Genomic DNA, 12,709 nt, shown 5'->3' with positions numbered 1-12,709 from the left:
TTAAAATTGTGTATTGTGTTTTATATTACATTTCTAAATTCTAAATATTAGAATTTAGAAATGTAATATAAAACGCAACTCTGTGGCAATCATCATCTGTGTTTATATTCTGACAGATATTATTAACTTTAAATATATTCGCTAAACTTTTTTTAAAATAAAGTTTATCTAAAACATTTAAACGAAGATAATAAAAAAAAGAACGTGTGTGTCGAGAAAACGTGTCAGATTCATAGCTACCAAAATCGCCGCCTTGCTCCATAACGCGACAGTATTACCATGACGCGATCTTGAAATTCGACGACCATCTTGGATTTTAGTTTTGACCTCATATTCGTTAATAGCTATCCCAAAAACCATGAAAATGACACCCATCACGAAAAAAGTCAAATTTTCGTCAGCGCCATCTTGGATTATAGTTTTGACCTCATATTCGTTAATAGCTAATGGACAAATAAATTTATTTCATTTCATTTCATTTCATTTCATTTATTTCATTTCATTTCATTTATTTCATTTCATTTCATTTCAGCTACCCCAAAAACCATGAAAATGACACCCATGATGAAAAGATGTAAAATTTTTCGTCGGCGCCATCTTGGATTTTAGTTTTGACCTCAAACTGGTTAATAGCTACCCCAAAAACCATGAAAATGACACCCATAACGAAAAGATGTACAATTTTCGTCGGCGCCATCTTGGAATTCAGTTTTAACCTCATATTGGTTAATAGCTACCCCAAAAACCATGAAAATGATACCCATGACGAAAAGATGTAAAAGTTTTGTCGGCGCCATCTTGGATTAGAGTTTTGACCTCATATTCATTAATAGCTACCCCAAAAACCATGAAAATGACACCCATCACGAAAAAAAGTCAAATTTTTTGTCGGCGCCATCTTGGATTTTAGTTTTGACCTCATATTGGTTAATAGCTACCCCAAAAACAATGAAAATGACACCCATGACGAAAAGATGTACAATTTTCGTCGGCGCCATCTTGGATTTCAGTTTTGACCTCATATTCGTTAAAGCTACCCCAAAAACTATGAAAATGACACCCATGACGAAAATATGTCAAATTTTTCGTCGGCGCCATCTTGGATTTTAGTTTTGACCTCATATTGGTCAATAGCTACCCCAAAAACCATGAAAATGACACCCATGACGAAAAGATGTACAATTTTTGTCGGCGCCATCTTGGATTTCAGTTTTGACCTCATATTCGTTAATAGCTACCCCAAAAACTATGAAAATGACACCCATCACGAAAAAAAGTCAAATTTTCGTCGACGCCATCTTGAATTGTTTTACCCCACCAATCTATTCAACAACCCATAAAAAAGAGCATCTGAAAAGTATCAAATATTTCAAATCACGAAAACGACAGTGCACGCACAATAATCTTTTTCTAATTCGTTTTATTTTTGGGACAAGGAGCGATACACCCGTCCTTCCAAGAGCGCTTCTGAGCGCGGTCTGACGACCCGCGAGAGCAAAATGTATGAAGAAATCAAGAAGTATTTTTAATTTAGCTAATAATTGAAATAAAATTTTGATTTAGATACAAAAAAATTATCAGAATCTATAAAGGACTATAATATATCCCTCAATAATTTATAGGTAAGAAGATAGATTAGGCTTTTAATTTTCTTAAAATTGTACCGTTTTAGACCCCATTTTTTTGCATTTTATGCGATCATTGTGCTGGGAAAATCGTATTTCAGCGACAATTTTGTATGACGTCGTACAATTTTTATAAGATGATCGTAGATCTGAATATATTATCTTTAAATTAATATATTACTTTGTTCTCACGTGTAATTGCTTTGAGTTAAAATGGTACCGTAAAATAGCGTTTTTTGTTAAAAATCGGTAATAGCACCCTTAAATAAATGAAAATTTGATTTGATTGAATATAAGTTGATTTAAGAAATGTTAATTAGTAAGATAATATGAACATATTATTATTATTTTACGGTAAGACTGTTACCCGATTGTCTCAATAAGTGCTAAGTATAATAAAAAAAAATAACAACGTGTTTTATTACAGAAATCATTTACTTTATATACATTTCCTAATACGATATTGGAATTATATATAATTCCAAGGAAGATTATACATTTACTAGGATATGTATGCATTAAATAGTTTATTAAACAATATTTTATACATTTCCCAAGTGGCATCGGCATTGTACACATTTCCTATTAGTTTGAGACCCATTCGTTAAAAAGTCTTCAAATAACGTTTGTTTTATTATCTCGAAACTGCAATTAATAAAAAATGAAAATATTTTTTTTTTAATAATTAATAAAAAATATCCTGTCCAGGATTTTTCCAGTCAAACCATTTTTAATACACTTAATTTATTATAAAATTGGTCTCACTCTATTATCACGCCGTTGCATTTCGACTTATATTCGGATCTTAGACCACTAGGATTTGTATACAATTCCTTGATTTCATACATTTCCGGTAACATATACATAATTTTATTTATTTACATTAAGTATATACATAATTACATACTGATATTATATCTACCTATACATAATATATTATATATGTATATATATGTATATCATGTTTTAACTGATGTATTTATTTATTAGTATTTATCATATTAATAGAAATATATCTTTCACATAATATACTCATGTTAAATTATCATTATATACAATTCTAGACTGAAACTCCAATAGTCACTTGGGGTCACTGAAAATCAGTGGTGGTGAGGTATTAATCACCTTGCCATCATATACTGAGTTGGCTCCATTTGTCAGGTCACTCACTGCCACATTACAGTTCTTAGGAATAAGATTATTTTTATTTAATTATTTTTCTTTTTATTTCTTTTTGTTTTTCCTTCGTTTATAAATGTATCTCGTGTTGTGATCTTGACAATAAATGTGTTTTATTTATTTATTTATTTAATGTCCCTTACTGCATGCTTTTCATGCAGTTGTCCGCACCATATGTATTGTGGTCTTTGTCCATACACACTTTCTCCAAAGCCCTGCTTTGGTCTTGTTTGATGTATAAGCTCCTGTATATTAGTAAAAGTTAATCAAATATTTAATTCTTATTTCTTGAAATTTGGTATAGTATTCTTTGTGTGATACAAATCAAAACCAACAGTCAGGTTAGGTAGACTACAATTTACAAAACTGGCAGGGTTGCCATGCAATGGTTGGTGGTTAATGAAACACTTGACTCGACTGTAAGCTTGTATTGAACTGCTTAAACTGTAGAACAACAGGACTATATATTCTAGACGCACACATACAATAGATTACACACTACACTGTAAACTGTAGAATTAATATTAAAGACATAGTTCACTATATATTTTGTAGTCTTTGATTATTTATACAACAGACTAGAAATAAATACTATGTATGCGATTATACCTATTCTAGCCATCCATTTTAGTGTTCCTTAAAATTAAGTACATCTTAGTCAAAGGACAACTTATTGTGTGTTTGCCCGTAATGCACTCATAATAATTTTAAGTTAAATGTTTGTCATTCTTTATGTACCAAACACAGTCACGGCCACGGCGCTCATTCCATTTTACTGGTATTAAAACAGATGAAATCCTTCATGATCCCATATCCTTCTTAGTAGCAAATGTAGAAATCCCTTTCTTGTGTCTACAATGTTTTTGTGGAGAATCGTATTTACATTTGGGATGGATTAATTCTTCTCCTCTCTTGAACAAATTTGTTATTGCGAACGTAAGCAATAAGTCTGTAATAAAACAATCTTATATTGGGTTACAAATCCCTAAACCAATCATTAAAAATCATGTTTGTAAAAATTTATGTTCAGAGAAAATATCAGTTTACCATATAAAGCTTATTTTCTGCCTGTAGATTCTACATAACACTTATTTTAGCACTTATTTTTCAACAATTAAAAAACGAAAACAAACAAAGCTTCTCGTTTTGGTTTTGACAGAATCTCGTAAATAAACTGAACTAAATACCAGTCATAATAATGTACAGTGCCACAAACTTATCTGACCCGGTGGCAAAAACTGGAACTACGTGCCGCCATTTTGAAATGTCACATTTTCACAGACTTTTCATACGGAATATTTTGTTTATATAAAAGAAAGCGACATCAGTGACACTGTCACCGGGTCAGATAAGTTTGTGGCACTATATAGTCCTTTTCACCTATGATGATTCCTGTGACACTTCATCGTGTTCCGAATTACGAATTTTATGTTTAAAAAGTCAAAATAATTTTAGTGCATAATATTTTTATTTTATGGCGGCATTATTACCAAAAATATAAAAATGAAACATCTTAAGCTTATAAATCAATAACAGTATTGTTTAGTTTAATATAATGAAAAATAAAATAAAATAACACAAAAATATAATTACCTACGCAATTCGTGTACATGAAATGGATCGTTGAAAAATCATAGGGTTGGAAAATCATATAATCGGCGCCCATCTTGTGATCATTTGTCAATCGAGTCAATCGTCTGTACGAGTGCGTCAGCCTTGTATACAAATTGCATTTTTATATTGATACTTTACGTGGTATTCTGTTATTGTTACTAATTGTTATTGTTGACTTTTTGTTGCTGTTGTTTGCTAAGTTTCCTTAGTTAATTGTTGGCGAAATGCCGAAAAAACTAATTTTGGTACTTTATTCAAATCGATTTCATTTCCATATAGAATATTATCGATTATCGGAAACAATTGATACGATTTCAGTAACCGACATCTCTACACGTGTCAAAAATCGATGTGTCACAGAAATCATCATAGGTGGAAAGGACTATAGGTACTCTGTGAGTCAGCTTTGTCTAATTAAAAATCCGAGTAGGTACAAAATATTATGTTGACAGTTGACAGTTGACACTTGACAACTGTCAAGGACTTGAAAATAAAAGGTACGTGTACATATATTTACATTAGTGCCATCTAGTGGCTCTGGAAGGAAAAGAACATCAAGTCTGTGTTTAACGTGCCATCTAGTGTGTTAAAAGCAAAAGACTAAGAGATATAATCGAACATGTAGTACGTTATTTCCCCACTGGCGCTTTAATTGCGTAAATTCATAGTGCAACTTTTTTTGTATGGAGTGCACCGTCTGTTGTATACGTAGTATATTATTATTAGTCTGTGGTATGTACTAATTAAATCCGCGAATAAAAAAAATTTTTAGTCGTGAATATAGAAATTGGGTCGCATTTTTTTAATCCGCGAATAGTGAAAACACGAATAAAGGAAGCGCGATTAAAGAACTTTTACTGTATTAGTTTCTGTGAATGTGTTTATTTGTAATTGTTGTGCATAATAATTTATAAATCCTATTGGAACAACTGTTGATTAACCTTTTTTTAATAAATAAAAATAGGTAAATAAAGAAATATTACTTAATATAACCTACCGTTTTACTTTGCGTAGTCGGGTAAAAGTATAAATATTTAGGTACTACACCATGGTAATCTTTCCTAGTAGATATTGTATATACATAGTTAAAAAAATCCAGTTACATTTTTTTAACAGACTCATCGATAGTGTCACGTCTGTGCTGTTAGTCTATGAAAAATGGCGCGAAACGCAGAACGCGTGGTGATTTTTCGCAAAATGATAACAATATTAGTAAAATGCATGACTTACTCATAATAAGGAAACTTACTGGTGAAAAGTCACTCCTCGGGCTTTGTTTGTATTATGGGAACTGTTAAAACAATATCTAAGCAAACACGAAGGCATTTTGAACAGAGCAATAACACGTGTTGACGCGGCAAGCGGGGAGCACAGTCCGACACAGACTAAAGAGACTTGTGATTCTTACCTCTAGCTCGTGTTAAAGAGAGTGTAGTAGCGATCGCCTCTCTAGTACGTAGTACATTCTATCTCGATGGCCATACCGGACCGTAAAAAATCGGAATGCCGGACCGTAAAATTCCTTGTAGTGGACAAACGCCCTAACACGATAGCGACCGAAATACTTTACTAATGGAGTCTTTTTTTTCTCTTACGCTTGAGTATGCTCAGGAATAGAACCCTTTCATTTTTCAGGGTCTGATTCGATGCGGTTTAATTGTTATTAAATAAACAAAAATAATAATTAATAAATATTTATTAAAAAAAAATTATGAGGCGTGCACTTTTGGATTTTCCAAATTATTTGCAATTCTTCTCATATAATGAGTATATGCGATAAAATATCTATTAACAACGTTAAGTTATTCTTCGTAATAATGTGACAAACAGAGATGAAGTAAATGCAGATAAATAAACATTAATGGACGCTTGCCAATATTATCATAAAATATTTAAGTGTTATATGAAAAATACATAATCTTTATAAACTCATTAGCTGATTCAACACAGCTTGTTTCCTACATTATTCATCACTATAATTATAAATTTATGATAATAAGAACGTATATATAGATAATAATATTATGTTATGTTTGCATATTTTTATATAATACTAGGTTTCCGCCCGCGGCTTCGCCCGCGCAGTCAAAGAAAAACCCGCATAGTTGCCGTTCCCGTGGGATTTCCGGGATTGCGTCATTTTCCGGGGATAAAAAGTAGCCTATGTCCTTTCTCGGGTATCAAAATATCTCCATACCAAATTTCATGAAAATTGGTTCAGTAGTTTAGGCGTGATTGAGTAACAGACAGACAGAGTTACTTTCGCATTTATAATATTAGTATGGATAGTATGGATTGTCGTGTGGCCATAGATAATACGTCTAATTTGTATGATTTTATAAAATTATCTCAATATATTCAGCATATATGCAAAAAAATGCTTAAATGACACCCGAGCTAAGTATAAACCTATTCTATAAGCGATTTTTTCAACTCAAACTCAAACATATATTTCTCACATAAACCACGGGCAAAAACTACAATCTACTATTTCAACTCTTTAGAGGTCCATTTCTAAAAATACTTTATTTGACCCTTCACCTTTTTCAATACAAAATTCATTCAAATCCGTATCGGTTCGTTTCGTATAAATGATGTACTAGTTCCGATATTATTAACAGAAACTGATACAACTAGCACCCTTAACAACCTTTGGTTTACTCTAAAAGCATCGTAAGTAAACATAAAATATAAACTAGCAAATTAAAATAACATTGGACGTAAAATTGGCAAGAGCTGAGCAAATAAAATGAAGACACTAAAATTTTACCTACGTTTGAGGTAGGTCATCAATCACAATGTTGCATTATGTCTTTTTACTACAAGCAAAAATAACAGGTCAAAACCGATGTACAGCTTCAGATTACAGTTGCATATTATACCTGGACGAGGTGTCCAAACAGACAAATTAATTGTATTCATTCGTGTAAAGAAACTATACAGATATGACTTGTATTAGATACTGAATAAAAATTTCAATGAATGCTTTACCATTATAAGCACCGACTACATTGAAAGAGCTCTGTTTATATTCAACTAAAATATTTTCCAAGAGACCACAACTCACAAACATACACCCAGCTACGGTATTTGAAATTTTCTTAAAGACGTGGTTAATTCTCATGCGGTATGCCGGAATCCAGAATAGAAGCTAAGTCCTAACGTTCCTTGAAAATTCTCAGTACTACTTACTGAGAATGTACAAAAATATTTGCGCACAAACGTAAATATTATTATTATAATAGCAGAAATACGTGATTGCTAAGGCAAGCTATCAATATCAGAAAATTAGCGTTTCCTTTTTAAACATAAACATTAATATGACACCGGCTACTCAAATTAACTTGTACTGCGCAGTCAATGAATGCTATTCATTATTAATTAGCTGCAGTTTTACATTTAATTCAATTGTATATTGTTGCTTTTGTTTAAAAAAATAAAGACCGACGTCATTGGAAAAGGATACATAGTTTTATCCATATTATAACCTTTCCGATTGTTTTACAAGTAACACAATAAATTTTATCAATCGCCGCTGGAATGGTCAGAATGTATAGTGGAAAGTCGTACGTCGTTTTGTATTGTAAACTATGGCCTCGAATTTCTATGTCGAACATTCCTAGCGCTACTACGCATTTAGCTATCGTGTTTCATAGATAGGGAATAAAACTGGCCCAAGCAGATTCCTTGCGGTACCCCGTGGCTAGTCTATTACACGCTTCATTGCTATTAAACAAATCGAATTAATGCTCTGAAATATTTTGTTTTATTTATTTAATAATAGATAATAAACCTCTGCTTTCATCAACCCTTATTTTTTCAGTCAGCGTTTTAGTTAGGTAGCTACTTTGATTTTTTTTGATGTTTAGCCTAACTACGACCGTTCTTGTTGAAAGAATGCACTATGTCCTCCTTTATAAAATACGTAATTTTTTTCGGGCAAATGAAATCTATCCAAATCTATAAAAGTTAATGCCCGACGTATTCCTTAATACTCAAAAACAATTCAATTTTCCTCCTTTCCACTTACAAGTATGAAATTTTACATACCAAATTCTTATAACTCCGCAATTACCCTTCTGAAACAATCGTATTGAGGCCACTCATGAATCATAAAGGGAAAACAAAGTGACACAACATTTAAGTAGGCCGTTCAAAGGATCAAGATTGATCACAATACGCTTTGTTTATCAGCTCGACCACAATAAGGACAATGTTACTGATGTTTATGCAAAGTATTTAAAAGAAATACCCATTTTTCATTATAGAAAGGATATGTATGAAATTGGAATGCGACATTTGAAAGCACAGACCTATTTTCAAGATAAGGATAGGTATGAAATTTAATGCTGATAGGTACTAAACTACTAATTAGACCACAGATCACAGAAACTAAAGGGAGATATGGTTAGGAGGCGGGGCCGGTGTCGCAGCAATATGTACAAAAAGAGAACAAACTGTAGCGGTGCTGTATACGTACGTCACTTACAATCTAGTGTGCGAACGAATAGTCGCTCTCATATTTTTGTGTGATGACACGCACACAACGCGAAGTATTGTTTTGATTTTGTTTACTGCAGTTGTGTGCGTAAATTTTTTATGAGACACGGTTTCGTACTCAGCGCAAGCGATTGGCATCTCTCTAGATCTCTATGAATTAGACAGTTACATCTTTAACAGACGCAAAGGAAATTGCTGAAAACAAGGATATGATTGTGTAAACAGCATCGTATGAAATTGTACCTAACAACGCATAATCTAACGAAGACAGCGAACTAGCTTAAAGCGTGAATTTATGCTATAAAATCTATTTCTAACATTATATTACAGAAGCGGCAAAACATTCTAGAAAACACTATGTAATTAATAAAATAACATCGTCTCGTTAACATCCTCATATCACAATTAAAGCCTGGACTTTAGCTTCCTTATCGCTCCATGAATAATGCAGTTTGCGGTTGTATACTCAGTAGGTGTAATTATTATCTGTATTTTGTACTTGTGCTATTTATCTGGATATGAAATAATGTTTTTTGATCCTAAACCACGCAGAACTGCGAGTTTTATAACAGTTCAAGTTGCCTATTTCTGCATAAAAGCCAAAAAGCACAGATAACTAAAAAGCATAGACAAATAAACCTACTGATTTATAACGAAATTTATTATTGTAGAAGCACAGACTAATAATAATATACTACGTATACAAGTAGTAGTCTGTAGTAAGTAGGTAATACATTACCTCTAAATCAATCTGCATTTATAGACTCATTGCAATGGAGTCATACATTTCATGACTCAATTATGTGGTGCTTAAAAATATTTGGTACATTTCATATGCATGCATTTGCACAGAAAGGTCAAATCAAAGATTCAATTATAAATCCAATTAACTGGAAACCGGATCGTAGTTACTTATTTGTGAAACAATGTATTGTGTTTTTAATATCCAACTTACCTACTTTATTATAGTATGAACCTATAAGTAGGTACTAACGTTAACAACAACATTTAAATTATATTAAAAGATTTTGCCACGACTTATGTACATCAAACATATATAATATCCAAAATCTCTTATTATTCTTTATTTCTGAATGAGAAGGAGACTAGAACTTCTTGCATTGTCTTCCTATTTTAAATAAATAAAAAATTATACCTTATATAAAAACTTTCTAGTAATATCTATGGATGTTACTAGAAATTCGCAATTAATTACATTATGCAATGCTATTGTGTAAGAATAATACACTTTTTATTCATAGCAATACTTAAGTTTTCTGATGAATCATCGAATCTTATTACATCTGTACTACAGATTCATTATAAATAATATAAATGGAAGAATTACATAATCGTATTGCAAAGAGACTACCTACCTATTTCATTGTAAAAATGTGTGTTTTACTGTAAATTTACTAAGCGTTTCTAGTTTCTACATTAAATATTTATACATTCAAGTTTGCGTCCTTCAGTCTCTCCTTTTAAATCTCTATACCTAAACATCTCTTAACAAAATAAAAACATTAAAATAGGAGGTGTAGTCATTTCAGTGAATTTATGCTCTGAATAGAAGAGAGCCTTCAAGGAATATAATAAATTACTTAACAGAAAACAGGGGCAGTTAAAATAAAATGCAGACGACGCGCCGTCGCCTGCAGCTGGTTATAATATAATCTCGACTGCATCCTCACAATAAACAGGAAGAAAGGCCTTGTATAGTTTCGTAGAACCTTGCATTATTCAAGAATCGCGCACAAGAAACGTAGACCGCCAGCCGATGTATTTATTAACCACTATTTTATTTTTCTTCTAAAATAAATACACGGAGAATGTTCAGACAATTTATGTTAAGATAAACTGCTGACAGACTACCGCAGTGCAATTTACGTTTACTCTTAAATTTCATTTGCAGAAAATCATGGCTTGCCTTTCCAAGTTTGTGTGACCGGACTAACATTTTGAGTCAAACTGAGACGTAGTTCGTAAACATTATTAACGTAGTCTGTCATAACTTTCAAGTTTATAGTTGTGTTGAATACGTTTATAAATTGATGCTATTTTAAACTGTAAACAATATTATACGATTCCTAAGCGATCACTGGAACCAATCTACAATATAACCGTGTATATTTGACAGCAAACATACTCATAAAACCTACAAAAAATGAAAACGTTTATCAATATCATTCCACACGCGTCTAGATTCACTACACCTGAACAATACGCCGTGAGAAGACACTTCACAATTGGGTGATAAACACAAAACAAAGGCAGCTACGTCAATACTTCAGGCACGTGTTCCGCATCGGATAACAAGCACAGATAATAAAATAGTACAAGAAGTAAACAAGCTCATAAACTGATAACTACTGAACATTACCTGTGGTTACTGTCATACTTTAGGATTTACATTACCTCTGTTCGAGCGTATACTTATTCATACTTTAGGATGTAACATAACCTAAAACTGAGCACAACTTACGTAAACAGTGTTTGCCAGATTCTGGAGCAAGTTCTAACCTAACTTATACCTTTAAAGGCTATATCTATTCTTATATTTTATCAATAAATTTTAAAACCTTCCAAATCCTATAAAATTACATTAAGAGACAGTGTCGTATGACTACTTTTTCTGGATGACTTGTTTCACTTCATTATGTTATTAAACGCAGAAATTTCAAAGCATCTAATCACACCTTTACCATCGCATGTGACCTATGTGTGAATGTAATACACAATACACATATTATAGTATAGTATAGTCTATAATAATCTGAACGGAAGCCAACAAATAACAAAGGAAAAGTAAACCTCTTACAAAGTAAATTGTTATTCACTAGCGAACATGAATGAAATATCTTTCTAGCATTCAACCCACGTTTCTGCATGCCCTTAATGTTATCATGTGACTTCTATTCCCAATAAAATACATCTCGTCTATTATTTTAACGTCTTTGAGTTTCGACTAACACTTTATGACTTCCTAATTAAGAAGGAGCATAAATAAGTGATTGATGATATACCTGCGGTAGTATCCTTACCTATAAATATTAATTTAAAAGACTCTATACTGTTTATTTCAATATTTCAATAAAATATATTTACCGTTTATTGCATATTGAAGCTAAAACAATTCAATCACGGTGTTCACGATATTGCATTTATCTCAAATTGAATACGATCAAACGATAGCCAATCTTTATTGGTATTCAATTGATTTATCATAATTATACACACTTTAATGTTTGTACGTGCATTGTATGCAGTATAACCCTTTGCAAAATGACGTCACCTTAGTGGTTGATTTCCTACTGAATAGAATTTTCTAGACTTTTCTATGCATGCGTCATAACAATTATATTAAAAGTGAATAGCTGAACTTTTCCATTATTAATTATTATTGTCTGAGTGATAATGACCACTTGAAAGATAGTTAACAAATCCTTTGAGTTAGTCCACCTATCTATAGAATCTACAGATTTTTTTAAACATAAAATATATCCAAGACACGAAAAATATTAAGGTACTCGAAATGTCCTTTTACAAACACCTACAGATCCTTTAAAATAATATAGGTAAGGTCGTCTTGCCCATTAAATTACGATAATGTGGGATTAAAATGAGATTAAAGTCTCACCAAATACGTAATACGTAATTGAAATTCTAATTTAGCTCTATAAGTTTATGAGATTCTCAAGTTTTTATACTGACGTGTAGTTTATTAATAGTTTTCACATACATGATACTCATATAGATGATTACGTGATTTAGTTTGTGTACAGCTTATTTAC

The 12,709-nt window shown here is 31.9% G+C and overlaps 1 protein-coding gene and 1 long non-coding RNA gene across 3 annotated transcripts in view; both read right to left on the bottom strand.

Annotated features, from left to right (window-relative positions):
* Positions 1-12,709, bottom strand: part of LOC149476816 (uncharacterized) — a 110,110-nt gene that overhangs the window by 68,056 nt on the left and 29,345 nt on the right. The window lies entirely within an intron of this gene.
* On the bottom strand, positions 2,042-4,165 carry LOC149476817 (uncharacterized). Its single transcript, XR_016317736.1, has 2 exons — positions 3,852-4,165; positions 2,042-3,753 (listed from the first exon to the last, which is right to left on the bottom strand). It is a non-coding gene; the product is annotated as an uncharacterized LOC149476817 (long non-coding RNA).

Source organism: Colias philodice, chromosome 26 (genome assembly GCF_061535455.1).
Source record: "Colias philodice isolate Cphi_HAF_F1 chromosome 26, ilColPhil1 Martin Lab GWU primary, whole genome shotgun sequence".
In the NCBI taxonomy this organism is placed as follows: domain Eukaryota; kingdom Metazoa; phylum Arthropoda; class Insecta; order Lepidoptera; family Pieridae; genus Colias; species Colias philodice.
This window is presented reverse-complemented; position numbering and strand designations above follow the sequence as displayed.